At 49.6% G+C, this 20,428-nt stretch overlaps 1 protein-coding gene across 1 annotated transcript in view; it reads right to left on the reverse strand.

Annotated features, from left to right (window-relative positions):
* The window catches only part of LOC142149700 (T-complex protein 1 subunit theta-like), a 30,570-nt gene extending 16,713 nt beyond the window's left edge, over positions 1-13,857 (reverse strand). The window contains exon 1 of the mRNA XM_075205006.1: positions 13,645-13,857. The gene's annotated coding sequence lies outside the window, so the exon portion shown is untranslated. The remainder of the gene's footprint in view (positions 1-13,644) is intronic.
* Positions 13,858-20,428: the final 6,571 nt, after the last annotated feature.

The raw sequence follows: 20,428 nt of genomic DNA on the forward strand, positions 1-20,428 counted from the left end.
GGCTCGGTCACTATGGGTAACGTGTGGGTACCACGTTGGTGCGGTCACTGTGGGTAACGTGTGGGTACCACGTTGGCGCGGTCACTATGGGTAACGTGTGGGTACTACGTTGGCTCGGTCACTATGGGTAACATGTGGTTACTACGTTGGCTCGGTCACTATGGGTAACATTTGGTTACCAGGAGGGCTCGGTCACTATGGGTAACGTGTGGTTACCAGGAGGGCTCGGTCACTATGGGTAACGTGTGGTTACCAGGAGGGCTCGGTCACTATGGGTAACGTGTGGTTACTACAAGAGCTCGGTCACTATGGGTAACGTGTGGTTACCAGGAGAGCTCAGTCACTATGGGTAACGTGTGGGTACTACGTTGGCTCGGTCACTATGGGTAACATGTGGTTACCAGGAGGGCTCGGTCACTATGGGTAACGTGTGGTTACCAGGAGGGCTCGGTCACTATGGGTAACGTGTGGTTACCAGGAGGGCTCGGTCACTGTGGGTAACGTGAGGTTACCAGGAGTGCTCGGTCACTCTGGGTAGAGTGTGGTTACCAGGAGGGCTCGGTCACTATGGGTAACGTGTGGGTACCACGTTGGTGCGGTCACTGTGGGTAACGTGTGGGTACCACGTTGGCGCGGTCACTATGGGTAACGTGTGGTTACCAGGAGGGCTCGGTCACTATGGGTAACGTGTGGTTACCAGGAGGGCTCGGTCACTATGGGTAACGTGTGGTTACCAGGAGGGCTCGGTCACTGTGGGTAACGTGAGGTTACCAGGAGTGCTCGGTCACTCTGGGTAGAGTGTGGTTACCAGGAGGGCTCGGTCACTATGGGTAACGTGTGGGTACCACGTTGGTGCGGTCACTGTGGGTAACGTGTGGGTACCACGTTGGCGCGGTCACTATGGGTAACGTGTGGGTACTACGTTGGCTCGGTCACTATGGGTAACATGTGGTTACCACGGTGGCTTGGTCACTATAGGTAACGTGTGGTTACCAGGAGGGCTCGGTCACTATGGGTAGAGTGTGGTTACCAGTAGGGCTCGGTCACTATGGGTAACGTGTGGTTACCAGGAGGGCTCGGTCACTATGGGTAACGTGTGGTTACCAGGAGGGCTCGGTCACTATGGGTAACGTGTAGTTACCAGGAGGGCTCGGTCACTGTGGGTAACGTGTGGTTACCAGGAGGGCTCGGTCACTGTGGGTAACGTGAGGTTACCAGGAGGGCTCGGTCACTGTGGGTAACGTGTGGGTACTACGTTGGCTCGGTCACTATGGGTAACGTGTGGGTACCAGGAGGGCTCGGTCACTATGGGTAACGTGTGGGTACTACGTTGGCTCGGTCACTATGGGTAACATGTGGTTACCACGGTGGCTTGGTCACTATAGGTAACGTGTGGTTACCAGGAGGGCTCGGTCACTATGGGTAGAGTGTGGTTACAAGGAGGGCTCGGTCACTGTGGGTAACGTGTAGTTACCAGGAGGGCTCGGTCACTATGGGTAACGTGTGGTTACCAGGAGAGCTCAGTCACTATGGGTAACGTGTGGGTACTACGTTGGCTTGGTCACTATGGGTAACGTGTGGTTACTAGGAGGGCTCGGTCACTATGGGTAACGTGTGGTCACCAGGAGGGCTCGGTCACTATGGGTAACGTGTGGTTACCAGGAGGGCTCGGTCACTATGGGTAACGTGTGATTACCAGGAGGGCTCGGTCACTGTGGGTAACGTGAGGTTACCAGGAGTGCTCGGTCACTCTGGGTAGAGTGTGGTTACCAGGAGGGCTCGGTCACTATGGGTAACGTGTGGGTACCACGTTGGTGCGGTCACTGTGGGTAACGTGTGGGTACCACGTTGGCGCGGTCACTATGGGTAACGTGTGGTTACCAGGAGGGCTCGGTCACTATGGGTAACGTGTGGTTACCAGGAGGGCTCGGTCACTATGGGTAACGTGTGGTTACCAGGAGGGCTCGGTCACTGTGGGTAACGTGAGGTTACCAGGAGTGCTCGGTCACTCTGGGTAGAGTGTGGTTACCAGGAGGGCTCGGTCACTGTGGGTAACGTGAGGTTACCAGGAGTGCTCGGTCACTCTGGGTAGAGTGTGGTTACCAGGAGGGCTCGGTCACTATGGGTAACGTGTGGGTACCACGTTGGTGCGGTCACTGTGGGTAACGTGTGGGTACCACGTTGGCGCGGTCACTATGGGTAACGTGTGGGTACTACGTTGGCTCGGTCACTATGGGTAACATGTGGTTACCACGGTGGCTTGGTCACTATAGGTAACGTGTGGTTACCAGGAGGGCTCGGTCACTATGGGTAGAGTGTGGTTACCAGTAGGGCTCGGTCACTATGGGTAACGTGTGGTTACCAGGAGGGCTCGGTCACTATGGGTAACGTGTGGTTACCAGGAGGGCTCGGTCACTATGGGTAACGTGTAGTTACCAGGAGGGCTCGGTCACTGTGGGTAACGTGTGGTTACCAGGAGGGCTCGGTCACTGTGGGTAACGTGAGGTTACCAGGAGGGCTCGGTCACTGTGGGTAACGTGTGGGTACTATGTTGGCTCGGTCACTATGGGTAACGTGTGGGTACCAGGAGGGCTCGGTCACTATGGGTAACGTGTGGGTACTACGTTGGCTCGGTCACTATGGGTAACGTGTGGGTACCAGGAGGGCTCGGTCACTATGGGTAACGTGTGGGTACTACGTTGGCTCGGTCACTATGGGTAACATGTGGTTACCACGGTGGCTTGGTCACTATAGGTAACGTGTGGTTACCAGGAGGGCTCGGTCACTATGGGTAGAGTGTGGTTACAAGGAGGGCTCGGTCACTGTGGGTAACGTGTAGTTACCAGGAGGGCTCGGTCACTATGGGTAACGTGTGGTTACCAGGAGAGCTCAGTCACTATGGGTAACGTGTGGGTACTACGTTGGCTCGGTCACTATGGGTAACATGTGGTTACCAGGAGGGCTCGGTCACTATGGGTAACGTGTGGTTACCAGGAGGGCTCGGTCACTATGGGTAACGTGTGGTTACCAGGAGGGCTCGGTCACTATGGGTAACATGTGGTTACCACGGTGGCTTGGTCACTATAGGTAACGTGTGGTTACCAGGAGGGCTCGGTCACTATGGGTAACGTGTGGTTACCAGGAGGGCTCGGTCACTATGGGTAACGTGTGGTTACTACAAGAGCTCGGTCACTATGGGTAACGTGTGGTTACCAGGAGAGCTCAGTCACCATGGGTAACGTGTGGGTACTACGTTGGCTCGGTCACTATGGGTAACATGTGGTTACCAGGAGGGCTCGGTCACTATGGGTAACGTGTGGTTACCAGGAGGGCTCGGTCACTATGGGTAACGTGTGGTTACCAGGAGGGCTCGGTCACTATGGGTAACGTGTGGTTACCAGGAGGGCTCGGTCACTGTGGGTAACGTGAGGTTACCAGGAGGGCTCGGTCACTCTGGGTAGAGTGTGGTTACCAGGAGGGCTCGGTCACTATGGGTAACGTGTGGGTACCACGTTGGCGCGGTCACTGTGGGTAACGTGTGGGTACCACGTTGGCGTGGTCACTGTGGGTAACGTGTGGGTACTACGTTGGCTCGGTCACTATGGGTAACATGTGGTTACCACGGTGGCTTGGTCACTATAGGTAACGTGTGGTTACCAGGAGGGCTCGGTCACTATGGGTAGAGTGTGGTTACAAGGAGGGCTCGGTCACTGTGGGTAACGTGTAGTTACCAGGAGGGCTCGGTCACTATGGGTAACGTGTGGTTACCAGGAGAGCTCAGTCACTATGGGTAACGTGTGGGTACTACGTTGGCTCGGTCACTATGGGTAACATGTGGTTACCAGGAGGGCTCGGTCACTATGGGTAACGTGTGGTTACCAGGAGGGCTCGGTCACTATGGGTAACGTGTGGTTACCAGGAGGGCTCGGTCACTGTGGGTAACATGTGGTTACCACGGTGGCTTGGTCACTATAGGTAACGTGTGGTTACCAGGAGGGCTCGGTCACTATGGGTAACGTGTGGTTACCAGGAGGGCTCGGTCACTATGGGTAACGTGTGGTTACTACAAGAGCTCGGTCACTATGGGTAACGTGTGGTTACCAGGAGAGCTCAGTCACCATGGGTAACGTGTGGGTACTACGTTGGCTCGGTCACTATGGGTAACATGTGGTTACCAGGAGGGCTCGGTCACTATGGGTAACGTGTGGTTACCAGGAGGGCTCGGTCACTATGGGTAACGTGTGGTTACCAGGAGGGCTCGGTCACTCTGGGTAGAGTGTGGTTACCAGGAGGGCTCGGTCACTATGGGTAACGTGTGGGTACTACATTGGCGCGGTCACTGTGGGTAACGTGTGGGTACCACGTTGGCGTGGTCACTGTGGGTAACGTGTGGGTACTACGTTGGCTCGGTCACTATGGGTAACATGTGGGTACTACGTTGGCTCGGTCACTATGGGTAACATGTGGTTACCAGGAGGGCTCGGTCACTATGGGTAACGTGTGGTTACCAGGAGGGCTCGGTCACTATGGGTAACGTGTGGTTACCAGGAGGGCTCGGTCACTATGGGTAACGTGTGGTTACCAGGAGGGCTCGGTCACTGTGGGTAACGTGAGGTTACCAGGAGGGCCCGGTCACTCTGGGTAACGTGTGGTTACCAGGAGAGCTCAGTCACTATGGGTAACGTGTGGGTACTACGTTGGCTCGGTCACTATGGGTAACATGTGGTTACCAGGAGGGCTCGGTCACTATGGGTAACGTGTGGTTACCAGGAGGGCTCGGTCACTATGGGTAACGTGTGGTTACCAGGAGGGCTCGGTCACTATGGGTAACGTGTGGTTACCAGGAGGGCTCGGTCACTGTGGGTAACGTGAGGTTACCAGGAGGGCCCGGTCACTCTGGGTAGAGTGTGGTTACCAGGAGGGCTCGGTCACTATGGGTAACGTGTGGGTACCACGTTGGTGCGGTCACTGTGGGTAACGTGTGGGTACCACGTTGGCGCGGTCACTGTGGGTAACGTGTGGGTACTACGTTGGCTCGGTCACTATGGGTAACGTGTGGGTACCAGGAGGGCTCGGTCACTATGGGTAACGTGTGGGTACTACGTTGGCTCGGTCACTATGGGTAACGTGTGGTTACCAGGAGGGCTCGGTCACTGTGGGTAACGTGAGGTTACCAGGAGGGCTCGGTCACTCTGGGTAGAGTGTGGTTAGCAGGAGGGCTCGGTCACTATGGGTAACGTGTGGGTACCACGTTGGTGCGGTCACTGTGGGTAACGTGTGGGTACCACGTTGGCGCGGTCACTGTGGGAAACGTGTGGGTACTACGTTGGCTCGGTCACTATGGGTAACATGTGGTTACCACGGTGGCTTGGTCACTATAGGTAACGTGTGGTTACCAGGAGTGCTCGGTCACTATGGGTAGAGTGTGGTTACCAGGAGGGCTCGGTCACTATGGGTAACGTGTGGTTACCAGGAGGGCTCGGTCACTATGGGTAACGTGTGGTTACCAGGAGGGCTCGGTCACTGTGGGTAACGTGTGGTTACCAGGAGGGCTCGGTCACTGTGGGTAACGTGAGGTTACCAGGAGGGCTCGGTCACTCTGGGTAGAGTGTGGTTACCAGGAGGGCTCGGTCACTATGGGTAACGTGTGGGTACCACGTTGGCGCGGTCACTGTGGGTAACGTGTGGGTACCACGTTGGCGCGGTCACTATGGGTAACATGTGGTTACCACGGTGGCTTGGTCACTATAGGTAACGTGTGGTTACCAGGAGGGCTCGGTCACTATGGGTAGAGTGTGGTTACAAGGAGGGCTCGGTCACTGTGGGTAACGTGTGGTTACCAGGAGGGCTCGGTCACTATGGGTAACGTGTGGTTACCAGGAGGGCTCGGTCACTATGGGTAACGTGTGGTTACCAGGAGGGCTCGGTCACTATGGGTAACGTGTGGTTACCAGGAGTGCTCGGTCACTATGGGTAACGTGTGGTTACCAGGAGGGCTTGGTCACTATGGGTAACGTGTGGTTACCAGGAGTGCTCGGTCACTATGGGTAACGTGTGGTTACCAGGAGGGCTTGGTCACTATGGGTAACGTGTGGTTACCAGGAGGGCTCAGTCACTATGGGTAACGTGTGGTTACTACAAGAGCTCGGTCACTATGGGTAACGTGTGGTTACTACAAGAGCTCGGTCACTATGGGTAACGTGTGGTTACCAGGAGGGCTCGGTCACTATGGGTAACGTGTAGTTACCAGGAGTGCTCGGTCATTATGGGTAACGTGTGGTTACCAGGAGGCATCGGTCACTATGGGTAACGTGTGGTTACTACAAGAGCTCGGTCACTATGGGTAACGTGTGGTTACTAGGAGAGCTCGGTCACTGTGGTTAACGTGTGGCTACCAGGAGGCATCGGTCACTATGGGTAACGTGTGGTTACTACAAGAGCTCGGTCACTATGGGTAACGTGTGGTTACCAGGAGGGCTCGGTCACTGTGGGTAACGTGTGGTTACCAGGAGAGCTCGGTCACAATGGGTAACGTGTGGTTACCAGGAGGGCTCGGTCACTATGGGTAACGTGTGGTTACCAGGAGAGCTCGGTCACTATGGGTAACGTGTGGTTACCAGGAGGGCTCGGTCACTATGGGTAACGTGTGGTTACCAGGAGGCATTGGTCACTATGGGTAACGTGTGGTTACTACAAGAGCTCGGTCACTATGGGTAACGTGTGGTTACCAGGAGGGCTCGGTCACTGTGGGTAACGTGTGGGTACTACGTTGGCTCGGTCACTATGGGTAACATGTGCTTACCAGGAGGGCTCGGTCACTATGGGTAACGTGTGGTTACCAGGAGGGCTCGGTCACTATGGGTAACGTGTGGTTACCAGGAGGGCTCGGTCACTATGGGTAACGTGTGGTTACCAGGAGGGCTCGGTCACTGTGGGTAACGTGAGGTTACCAGGAGGGCTCGGTCACTCTGGGTAGAGTGTGGTTACCAGGAGGGCTCGGTCACTATGGGTAACGTGTGGGTACCACGTTTTCGCGGTCACTGTGGGTAACGTGTGGGTACCACATTGGCGTGGTCACTGTGGGTAACGTGTGGGTACCAGGAGGGCTCGGTCACTATGGGTAACGTGTGGGTACTACGTTGGCTTGGTCACTATGGGTAACATGTGGTTACCAGGAGGGCTCGGTCACTATGGGTAACGTGTGGTTACCAGGAGGGCTCGGTCACTATGGGTAACGTGTGGTTACTACAAGAGCTCGGTCACTATGGGTAACGTGTGGTTACAAGGAGAGCTCCGTCACTATGGGTAACGTGTGGGTACTACGTTGGCTCGGTCACTATGGGTAACATGTGGTTACCAGGAGGGCTCGGTCACTATGGGTAACGTGTGGTTACCAGGAGGGCTCGGTCACTATGGGTAACGTGTGGTTACCAGGAGGGCTCGGTCACTATGGGTAACGTGTGGTTACCAGGAGGGCTCGGTCACTGTGGGTAACGTGTGGTTACCAGGAGGGCTCGGTCACTGTGGGTAACGTGAGGTTACCAGGAGGGCTCGGTCACTCTGGGTAGAGTGTGGTTACCAGGAGGGCTCGGTCACTATGGGTAACGTGTGGGTACCACGTTGGCGCGGTCACTGTGGGTAACGTGTGGGTACCACGTTGGCGCGGTCACTATGGGTAACATGTGGTTACCACGGTGGCTTGGTCACTATAGGTAACGTGTGGTTACCAGGAGGGCTCGGTCACTATGGGTAGAGTGTGGTTACAAGGAGGGCTCGGTCACTGTGGGTAACGTGTGGTTACCAGGAGGGCTCGGTCACTATGGGTAACGTGTGGTTACCAGGAGGGCTCGGTCACTATGGGTAACGTGTGGTTACCAGGAGGGCTCGGTCACTATGGGTAACGTGTGGTTACCAGGAGTGCTCGGTCACTATGGGTAACGTGTGGTTACCAGGAGGGCTTGGTCACTATGGGTAACGTGTGGTTACCAGGAGTGCTCGGTCACTATGGGTAACGTGTGGTTACCAGGAGGGCTTGGTCACTATGGGTAACGTGTGGTTACCAGGAGGGCTCAGTCACTATGGGTAACGTGTGGTTACTACAAGAGCTCGGTCACTATGGGTAACGTGTGGTTACTACAAGAGCTCGGTCACTATGGGTAACGTGTGGTTACCAGGAGGGCTCGGTCACTATGGGTAACGTGTAGTTACCAGGAGTGCTCGGTCATTATGGGTAACGTGTGGTTACCAGGAGGCATCGGTCACTATGGGTAACGTGTGGTTACTACAAGAGCTCGGTCACTATGGGTAACGTGTGGTTACTAGGAGAGCTCGGTCACTGTGGTTAACGTGTGGCTACCAGGAGGCATCGGTCACTATGGGTAACGTGTGGTTACTACAAGAGCTCGGTCACTATGGGTAACGTGTGGTTACCAGGAGGGCTCGGTCACTGTGGGTAACGTGTGGTTACCAGGAGAGCTCGGTCACAATGGGTAACGTGTGGTTACCAGGAGGGCTCGGTCACTATGGGTAACGTGTGGTTACCAGGAGAGCTCGGTCACTATGGGTAACGTGTGGTTACCAGGAGGGCTCGGTCACTATGGGTAACGTGTGGTTACCAGGAGGCATTGGTCACTATGGGTAACGTGTGGTTACTACAAGAGCTCGGTCACTATGGGTAACGTGTGGTTACCAGGAGGGCTCGGTCACTGTGGGTAACGTGTGGGTACTACGTTGGCTCGGTCACTATGGGTAACATGTGCTTACCAGGAGGGCTCGGTCACTATGGGTAACGTGTGGTTACCAGGAGGGCTCGGTCACTATGGGTAACGTGTGGTTACCAGGAGGGCTCGGTCACTATGGGTAACGTGTGGTTACCAGGAGGGCTCGGTCACTGTGGGTAACGTGAGGTTACCAGGAGGGCTCGGTCACTCTGGGTAGAGTGTGGTTACCAGGAGGGCTCGGTCACTATGGGTAACGTGTGGGTACCACGTTTTCGCGGTCACTGTGGGTAACGTGTGGGTACCACATTGGCGTGGTCACTGTGGGTAACGTGTGGGTACCAGGAGGGCTCGGTCACTATGGGTAACGTGTGGGTACTACGTTGGCTTGGTCACTATGGGTAACATGTGGTTACCAGGAGGGCTCGGTCACTATGGGTAACGTGTGGTTACCAGGAGGGCTCGGTCACTATGGGTAACGTGTGGTTACTACAAGAGCTCGGTCACTATGGGTAACGTGTGGTTACAAGGAGAGCTCCGTCACTATGGGTAACGTGTGGGTACTACGTTGGCTCGGTCACTATGGGTAACATGTGGTTACCAGGAGGGCTCGGTCACTATGGGTAACGTGTGGTTACCAGGAGGGCTCGGTCACTATGGGTAACGTGTGGTTACCAGGAGGGCTCGGTCACTATGGGTAACGTGTGGTTACCAGGAGGGCTCGGTCACTGTGGGTAACGTGAGGTTACCAGGAGGGCTCGGTCACTCTGGGTAGAGTGTGGTTACCAGGAGGGCTCGGTCACTATGGGTAACGTGTGGGTACCACGTTGGCGCGGTCACTGTGGGTAACGTGTGGGTACCACGTTGGCGTGGTCATTGTGGGTAACGTGTGGGTACTACGTTGGCTCGGTCACTATGGGTAACATGTGGTTACCACGGTGGCTTGGTCACTATGGGTAACGTGTGGTTACCAGGAGAGCTCAGTCACTATGGGTAACGTGTGGGTACTACGTTGGCTCGGTCACTATGGGTAACGTGTGGTTACTAGGAGGGCTCGGTCACTATGGGTAACGTGTGGTTACCAGGAGGGCTCGGTCACTATGGGTAACGTGTGGTTACCAGGAGGGCTCGGTCACTATGGGTAACGTGTGGTTACCAGGAGGGCTCGGTCACTGTGGGTAACGTGAGGTTACCAGGAGGGCTCGGTCACTGTGGGTAACGTGTGGGTACTACGTTGGCTCGGTCACTATGGGTAACGTGTGGGTACTACGTTGGCTCGGTCACTATGGGTAACATGTGGTTACCACGGTGGCTTGGTCACTATAGGTAACGTGTGGTTACCAGGAGGGCTCGGTCACTATGGGTAGAGTGTGGTTACAAGGAGGGCTCGGTCACTGTGGGTAACGTGTAGTTACCAGGAGGGCTCGGTCACTATGGGTAACGTGTGGTTACCAGGAGAGCTCAGTCACTATGGGTAACGTGTGGGTACTACGTTGGCTCGGTCACTATGGGTAACATGTGGTTACCAGGAGGGCTCGGTCACTATGGGTAACGTGTGGTTACCAGGAGGGCTCGGTCACTATGGGTAACGTGTGGTTACCAGGAGGGCTCGGTCACTATGGGTAACATGTGGTTACCACGGTGGCTTGGTCACTATAGGTAACGTGTGGTTACCAGGAGGGCTCGGTCACTATGGGTAACGTGTGGTTACCAGGAGGGCTCGGTCACTATGGGTAACGTGTGGTTACTACAAGAGCTCGGTCACTATGGGTAACGTGTGGTTACCAGGAGAGCTCAGTCACCATGGGTAACGTGTGGGTACTACGTTGGCTCGGTCACTATGGGTAACATGTGGTTACCAGGAGGACTCGGTCACTATGGGTAACGTGTGGTTACCAGGAGGGCTCGGTCACTATGGGTAACGTGTGGTTACCAGGAGGGCTCGGTCACTATGGGTAACGTGTGGTTACCAGGAGGGTTCGGTCACTGTGGGTAACGTGAGGTTACCAGGAGGGCTCGGTCACTCTGGGTAGAGTGTGGTTACCAGGAGGGCTCGGTCACTATGGGTAACGTGTGGGTACCACGTTGGCGCGGTCACTGTGGGTAACGTGTGGGTACCACGTTGGCGTGGTCACTGTGGGTAACGTGTGGGTACTACGTTGGCTCGGTCACTATGGGTAACATGTGGTTACCACGGTGGCTTGGTCACTATGGGTAACGTGTGGTTACCAGGAGGGCTCGGTCACTGTGGGTAACGTGAGGTTACCAGGAGGGCTCGGTCACTCTGGGTAGAGTGTGGTTACCAGGAGGGCTCGGTCACTATGGGTAACGTGTGGGTACCACGTTGGTGCGGTCACTGTGGGTAACGTGTGGGTACCACGTTGGCGCGGTCTCTGTGGGTAACGTGTGGGTACTACGTTGGCTCGGTCACTATGGGTAACATGTGGTTACCACGGTGGCTTGGTCACTATAGGTAACGTGTGGTTACCAGGAGGGCTCGGTCACTATGGGTAGAGTGTGGTTACCAGGAGGGCTCGGTCACTATGGGTAACGTGTGGTTACCAGGAGGGCTCGGTCACTATGGGTAACGTGTGGTTACCAGGAGGGCTCGGTCACTGTGGGTAACGTGAGGTTACCAGGAGGTCTCGGTCACTCTGGGTAGAGTGTGGTTACCAGGAGGGCTCGGTCACTATGGGTAACGTGTGGGTACCACGTTGGCGCGGTCACTGTGGGTAACGTGTGGGTACCACGTTGGCGCGGTCACTGTGGGTAACGTGTGGGTACTACGTTGGCTCGGTCACTATGGGTAACGTGTGGGTACCAGGAGGGCTCGGTCACTATGGGTAACGTGTGGGTACTACGTTGGCTCGGTCACTATGGGTAACATGTGGTTACCACGGTGGCTTGGTCACTATAGGTAACGTGTGGTTACCAGGAGGGCTCGGTCACTATGGGTAGAGTGTGGTTACAAGGAGGGCTCGGTCACTGTGGGTAACGTGTAGTTACCAGGAGGGCTCGGTCACTATGGGTAACGTGTGGTTACCAGGAGAGCTCAGTCACTATGGGTAACGTGTGGGTACTACGTTGGCTCGGTCACTATGGGTAACGTGTGGTTACCAGGAGGGCTCGGTCACTATGGGTAACGTGTGGTTACCAGGAGGGCTCGGTCACTATGGGTAACGTGTGGTTACCAGGAGGGCTCGGTCACTATGGGTAACGTGTGGTTACCAGGAGGGCTCGGTCACTGTGGGTAACGTGAGGTTACCAGGAGGGCTCGGTCACTCTGGGTAGAGTGTGGTTAGCAGGAGGGCTCGGTCACTATGGGTAACGTGTGGGTACCACGTTGGTGCGGTCACTGTGGGTAACGTGTGGGTACCACGTTGGCGCGGTCACTGTGGGAAACGTGTGGGTACTACGTTGGCTCGGTCACTATGGGTAACATGTGGTTACCACGGTGGCTTGGTCACTATAGGTAACGTGTGGTTACCAGGAGGGCTCGGTCACTATGGGTAGAGTGTGGTTACCAGGAGGGCTCGGTCACTATGGGTAACGTGTGGTTACCAGGAGGGCTCGGTCACTATGGGTAACGTGTGGTTACCAGGAGGGCTCGGTCACTGTGGGTAACGTGTGGTTACCAGGAGGGCTCGGTCACTGTGGGTAACGTGAGGTTACCAGGAGGGCTCGGTCACTCTGGGTAGAGTGTGGTTACCAGGAGGGCTCGGTCACTATGGGTAACGTGTGGGTACCACGTTGGCGCGGTCACTGTGGGTAACGTGTGGGTACCACGTTGGCGCGGTCACTATGGGTAACATGTGGTTACCACGGTGGCTTGGTCACTATAGGTAACGTGTGGTTACCAGGAGGGCTCGGTCACTATGGGTAACGTGTGGTTACCAGGAGAGCTCGGTCACTATGGGTAACGTGTGGTTACCAGGAGGGCTCGGTCACTATGGGTAGAGTGTGGTTACAAGGAGGGCTCGGTCACTATGGGTAGAGTGTGGTTACCAGGAGGGCTCGGTCACTGTGGGTAACGTGTGGTTACCAGGAGAGCTCGGTCACTATGGGTAACGTGTGGTTACCAGGAGGGCTCGGTCACTATGGGTAACGTGTGGTTACCAGGAGGGCTCGGTCACTATGGGTAACGTGTGGTTACCAGGAGGGCTCGGTCACTATGGGTAACGTGTGGTTACCAGGAGGCATTGGTCACTATGGGTAACGTGTGGTTACTACAAGAGCTCGGTCACTATGGGTAACGTGTGGTTACCAGGAGGGCTCGGTCACTGTGGGTAACGTGTGGTTGCCAGGAGGTTCGGTGACTATGGGTAACGTGTGGTTACCAGGAGGGCTCGGTCACTATGGGTAACGTGTGGTTATACGAGGGCTCGGTCACTATGGGTAACGTGTGGTTATACGAGGGCTCGGTCACTATGGGTAACATGTGGTTATACGAGGGCTCGGTCACTATGGGTAACGTGTGGTTATACGAGGGCTCGGTCACTATGGGTAACGTGTGGTTACCAGGAGGGCTCGGTCACTATGGGTACCGTGTGGTTACCAGGAGGGCTCGGTCACTATGGATAACGTGTGGTTACCAGGAGGGCTCGGTCACTATGGGTAACGTGTGGTTACCAGGAGGGCTCGGTCACTATGGGTACCGTGTGGTTACCAGGAGGGCTCGGTCACTATGGGTAACGTGTGGTTACCAGGAGGGCTCGGTCACTATGGGTACCGTGTGGTTACCAGGAGGGCTCGGTCACTATGGGTAACGTGTGGTGTAAATGTTACACGTGACACAGTCATACCATGTGACGGGGATCACTGAGGTGGTGTTTGGGTATCTTGTGCCCCCCTGACGGGCATCATACAGCTGGGTGAATAATTACCCCCCTCCATGAGTCACAGACCAGACACTGCCCCCTGCTGGTACCTGCACACGTCCGCTCAGCTGCTGCCTCCAACCAACTGCCACTTCTCTAATTCAAACCAAGAATACTGGAGCGTCACCTGACGTGTCGCCTTCCTATTGGACGAAATCTCTGTGATGTCATCAAAGGGCACATGGCAAATTTGTTGCTGGGATTTAAATCCCCATTTCATTCAATGGAAAAAGTACTTTCTGGGGTCCCAAAGTAGGAGGCAGAAGCTGCGGCTCTTTTCCTGTGGGAGATTAATGAGAATATTAGGGATAAGTCCAATGCGCAGTTTCCAACATTTCATATAGTTCCCAGGGACACGAGTACATGTAATCACATCACTCAGCGGACCTGGGAGCACCACAGTCCTCATCATGTCAACTCAACTTTAATATAATGCACTTTATGCACTCTAAGTCCCCTTCTTCCGTACACATTCACTTGTATATCCCAGAAAATAATCATGGGCGATAATAATTACATTCAGTATGTTATAGAAGAGGAATTGTACTGTGCAATTGCTAATAATGAAAAATAGGGGCATTTCCAAGGAAAAAATTGGGGTAAAAAAGGGATAGTTGGCAAATAGGACAAATAAAATAGCAACTTTAACAGTCGATAAATAGAAAATAATGCACCATAAACACAATGAATTACAAGGAGGGCTCCACTCGTTAAGGACACCCACCTGGTGTGACAATAGGTCACCCCTAATAAAAGTAGCCCCAAATGAAGGTATACTATACAGCCAGGGAGCTCTTCCAAAGACAGGGTTACCAGGGTTTGATTTACTGTCAGTGAAAGTCAGTAAAACTAGATGGCTTCTCAAACTACGACTGTACACCATACTCTCCCTGAATGTCAGGGAGACTCCCTGAAATAGGGGTGATCTCCCTCACTCCCTGAAGAGTCTGGCATTCTCCCTGATGCTGAGGCAGTATAAGACGTGGTTGGCTTCGCCATCTGTGGCATGATGGCACAGTTCAGAAATTGTGTCCTATGCCCATGTATTGATGCCTATGGAGGTGGCCATTTTCATGGAGACCAAGATTTAATCAAAGACAGACAGCTAAGACAACATGACTTCAGTAATTGAGACAGAAATGTAAAAGACACTTCAGTCTCTACAGATTCATTAGCTGCTTTTCTTTAACGCATAGTTGCCTACTCTCCCGGAATGTCCGGAAGACTCCCGCATTTCTGGGAGACCTCCAGGGCGAACAGGGCAACCTCCAGGTTCTCGCCCCCAAAATAGATAAGTGGTGGGGTTCGGGGCTTAATGACGCAAATATTGCGCCATCTTAGCCCCACCCCCTGCTGTAATTGCCCAAAATTGTGACAATCGTTTAGGGGACGGGGCCAAAATGATGTGATTCGTCAAGCACCGCTCCTGCACGCCCACCTCCCCCGGGATCTCCCTGAAGCCAACGAGGAAAAGTTGGCAAGTATGGAGTACACACGGAAATGTCACAACAATTCACATTGTTAAGGGCTGTGTACTCATTTCTTACCATAAATTAGCCATTATAGTTGTAGATATAACTTGTAATTTTAGTTAGACACAAAACTTGGGAGTGGCAGCAGAAACAGTGTTAGATACTTTGTACTAGAGTGTATCAAACCAAGGCTTAGCATTAGGATGGGAGTTTTACAGAGCCCCTAGACCAGTGTTGGCTAACCTGTGACACTCCAGGTGTTTGTGAAACTATAAGTCCCAGCATGCTTTGCCAGTTATCAGCTAGTGATCTACTGGCAAAGCATGCTGGGGCTTGTAGTTTCACAACACCTGGAGTGTCACAGGTTAGCCATCACTGCCCTAGACCTAGTTTGCACGTATAACACAAATGAAGTCCCTAAAGAGAACCTGACATATAATTATAGATATGTCACGTTACGTACACAGGTGTTTTGGTGTTTTTCACACACACATTTCTCTGCTAACACATGACAGCATTCTGGCAGCCATAGAAAAATACATGCACCCTGTACATGACATTTCACTGAGCCTCTATATACCTCAAGATGGCTCCAGTACATATTGTATGTAAGTGTAGGCGATCTAGCCGTACATGTCCTTCATTGGCTATCTGTCCTGTCTGTCATAAAATGCTAAGACCACATTGGCTGCATTAGCTGCCAGTTACCAAACAGCCGTCTTTAGCTGGCTGTATAAACTGCCTGTTGTCATCAGATTTTCCCCGCCTATTCTGCCGCTTCCCGTCCTTCCATTGGTTGAAATGTCTACATGAGAAATCATGTGACTGTCCCTCATCGTTACCTAGGAGACGCGTCCAGGCAACAGCAGTGGTTCTGTGCGTTCCATACACTATGTGCAATATACAGTGCTGTGTGTAATACAGAGAGAGGGTGAGTATCACATGAGTGTAATATATATATATATATATATATATATATATATATATATATATATATATATACAGTGCTGTGTGTAATACAGAGAGAGGGTGAGTATCACATGTGTGTAATATATATATATATATATATATATATATATACAGTGCTGTGTGTAATACAGAGAGAGGGTGAGTATCACATGTGTGTAATATATATATATATATATATATATATATATATATATATATATATATATATACAGTGCTGTGTGTAATACAGAGAGAGGGTGAGTATCACATGTGTGTAATATATATATATATACAGTGCTGTGTGTAATACAGAGAGAGGGTGAGTATCACATGTGTGTAATATATATATATATATATATATATATATATACAGTGCTGTGTGTAATACAGAGAGAGGGTGAGTATCACATGTGTGTAATATATATATATATATATATATATATATATATATATATATACAGTGCTGTGTGTAATACAGAGAGAGGGTGAGTATCACATGTGTGTAATATATATATATATACAGTGCTGTGTGTAATACAGAGAGAGGGTGAGTATCACATGTGTGTAATATATATATATATATATATATATATATATATATAGTGCCGTGTGTAATACAGAGAGAGGGTGAGTATCACATGTGTGTAATATATATATATATATATATATATATATATACACAGTGCTGTGTGTAATACAGAGAGAGGGTGAGTATCACATGTGTGTAATATATATGTATATATATATATATATATATATATATATATATATATACAGTGCTGTGTGTAATACAGAGAGAGGGTGAGTACTACATGTGTGTATTATATATGTATATATATATATATATATATATATATACAGTGCTGTGTGTAATACAGAGAGAGGGTGAGTATCACATGTGTGTAATATATATATATATATATATATATATATATATATATATATATATATATATATATATATATATATACAGTGCTGTGTGTAATACAGAGAGAGGGTGAGTATCACATGTGTGTAATATATATATATATATATATATATATATATATATACAGTGCTGTGTGTAATACAGAGAGAGGGTGAGTATCACATGTGTGTAATAAATATATATATATATATATATATATATATATATATATATATATATATATATATATATATATATACAGTGCTGTGTGTAATACAGAGAGAGGGTGAGTATCACATGTGTGTAATATATATATATATACAGTGCTGTGTGTAATACAGAGAGAGGGTGAGTATCACATGTGTGTAATATATATATATATATATATATATATATATATAGTGCCGTGTGTAATACAGAGAGAGGGTGAGTATCACATGTGTGTAATATATATATATATATATATATATATATATATATACACAGTGCTGTGTGTAATACAGAGAGAGGGTGAGTATCACATGTGTGTAATATATATGTATATATATATATATATATATATATATATATATACAGTGCTGTGTGTAATACAGAGAGAGGGTGAGTACTACATGTGTGTATTATATATGTATATATATATATATATATATATATATATATATACAGTGCTGTGTGTAATACAGAGAGAGGGTGAGTATCACATGTGTGTAATATATATATATATATATATATATATATATATATATATATATATATATATATATATACAGTGCTGTGTGTAATACAGAGAGAGGGTGAGTATCACATGTGTGTAATATATATATATATATATATATATATATATATATACAGTGCTGTGTGTAATACAGAGTGAGGGTGAGTATCACATGTGTGTAATAAATATATATATATATATATATATATATATATATATATATATATATATACAGTGCTGTGTGTAATACGGAGAGAGGGTGAGTACTACATGTGTGTATTATATATATATATACAGTGCTGTGTGTAATACAGAGAGAGGGTGAGTATCACATGTGTGTAATATATATATATATATATATATATATATATATATACACAGTGCTGTGTTTAATAAAGAGAGAGGGTGAGTATCACATGTGTGTAATATATATATATATATATATATATATATATATATATATATATATACACAGTGCTGTGTGTAATACAGAGAGAGGGTGAGTGTCACATGTGTGTAATATATATATATATATATATATATATATATATATATATATACAGTGCTGTGTGTAATACAGAGAGAGGGTGAGTACTACATGTGTGTATTATATATATATATATACAGTGCTGTGTGTAATACAGAGAGAGGGTGAGTATCACATGTGTGTAATATATATATATATATATATATATATATATATATATATATATATACAGTGCTGTGTGTAATACGGAGAGAGGGTGAGTACTACATGTGTGTATTATATATATATACAGTGCTGTGTGTAATACAGAGAGAGGGTGAGTATCACATGTGTGTAATATATATATATATATATATATATATATATATATATATACAGTGCTGTGTGTAATACAGAGAGAGGGTGAGTATCACATGTGTGTAATATATATATATAGATATACAGTGCTGTGTGTAATACAGAGAGAGGGTGAGTATCACATGTGTGTAATATATATATATATATATATATATATATATAGTGCTATGTGTAATACAGAGAGAGGGTGAGTATCACATGTGTGTAATATATATATATATATATATATATATATATATATATATACAGTGCTGTGTGTAATACAGAGAGAGGGTGAGTATCACATGTGTGTAATAAATAAATACATATATATATATATATATATATATATATATATATATATATATATATATACAGTGCTGTGTGTAATACAGAGAGAGGGTGAGTATCACATGTGTGTAGTATATATATATATATATATATATATATATATATATATATATATATATATATATATATATATATATATATATATATGTGTATATATATATATACAGTGCTGTGTGTAATACAGAAAGAGGGTGAGTACCACATGTGTGTAATATAACTTATATATATATAATGCTTTGTGTAATACAAAGAGAGGGGGTGAGTATCACGTGTGTATGTGTGTACTATAACATATATATAAAGTGCTGTGTGTCTCTTCTCCACCACTTCCAGGGGACTGAGAGAATTGGCTATACATTGGCCATTCACTTCCTCTGGGTGGAAAGGTTTTGCATGGAGTCCTTGAGGTCAGTGTTCAGTGGGTTGAAGTCCAACGAGGCCATGGTGAAGAAGGTCCTGGTCATGAGCCGCCCTTCAATCCTCCTCTGTATGAAACTGATGGGAAAGATGGTCTTCTTTGCTAGGAACCCCCCTAGCCGATACTGCACAGCCCGGAATCTACTCTGCCAGTCAGGTGTTCACTGGAGCCCCTAGTGATTGGGCCATCTGTGTATTTAAGGCAGTGAGGTCTGCAGCCTCATTGCCGGTTATAGCTTCTTTTACCAGTCTGCTGACCTGCTCTGCTCCTAGCTCCTGTTCTTTGGATATTCTGTTGGATTGCCCGTGTATGACCCCCTTGCCTGGATTTGGACCCTGCCTGTGTTTCTTGTGACCCTGACCTCTGGCGTGTTTACCGACCTTCCTGTTTGCTAGTGACCCTTGACCTCGGCCTGTTTATTGGATTTGCTGTCTGCTGCCGGCCCTTGACCTTTGCCTGGACTTCACTCCGCTTTCATGGGTTCTCAGAGGGTCGTGAAGTGCGTATCGGCTGGGGAGAACCCAGGAAAGCGGAGTGAAGTCCAGGCTGGATTAAACAAAGATGATTTTAGACAATGCGCGTGCGCGCCCGGCTCTCCATGCTGCCAGGACGCCGCGCAACGGTCGGGCGCTGGGTGTAAGTGACGTCCCGGTCATCAAGGTGACGGCCGGACGCCCTAAGGCACAGGAAGCGAGCCGCGGCGGCTCGTGACCTTCTTCTTCAAAACGATCCCTTACCGCAGAATATTGCTCCTTCCACCATTCCATTGGTATCAGCCTCACGGACCGCAGACTATTACATTTTCCACCATCCTAGTAGTAACTACTCTGCAGTGTGCAGACTATTGCTCTCCTTCCACCATCCCAGTGGTAGCTACCTTGCCGTCCACAGGTCATCACACCTTCTACCAAATCCGTGGTTTTAACCTGGCAACCCACAGGCAATTGTATCGCCCGTGAACATTGCCTTTTGCCTCTTCCCTGCAAGTCTCGCCAAGTACTCTCAAAGAGGACCGCGACCTCGTAGTGAAGGCCGCTAAATCCAAACCTGCTCTCGAGGTTCCCTGGAGAAGACCGTCTGCTATGTTAGATTCCGCCCCTGTGAAAGGGGTAGTGTCAAACTTGGCAGATCAGGATCCAATTATTCTAGGTTCCTTGACACATGGCTATCAATTGACAGGGTGGCAACATGAGTGCCAGA

This window comes from Mixophyes fleayi, chromosome 4 (genome assembly GCF_038048845.1).
Source record: "Mixophyes fleayi isolate aMixFle1 chromosome 4, aMixFle1.hap1, whole genome shotgun sequence".
NCBI classification, from domain to species: domain Eukaryota; kingdom Metazoa; phylum Chordata; class Amphibia; order Anura; family Limnodynastidae; genus Mixophyes; species Mixophyes fleayi.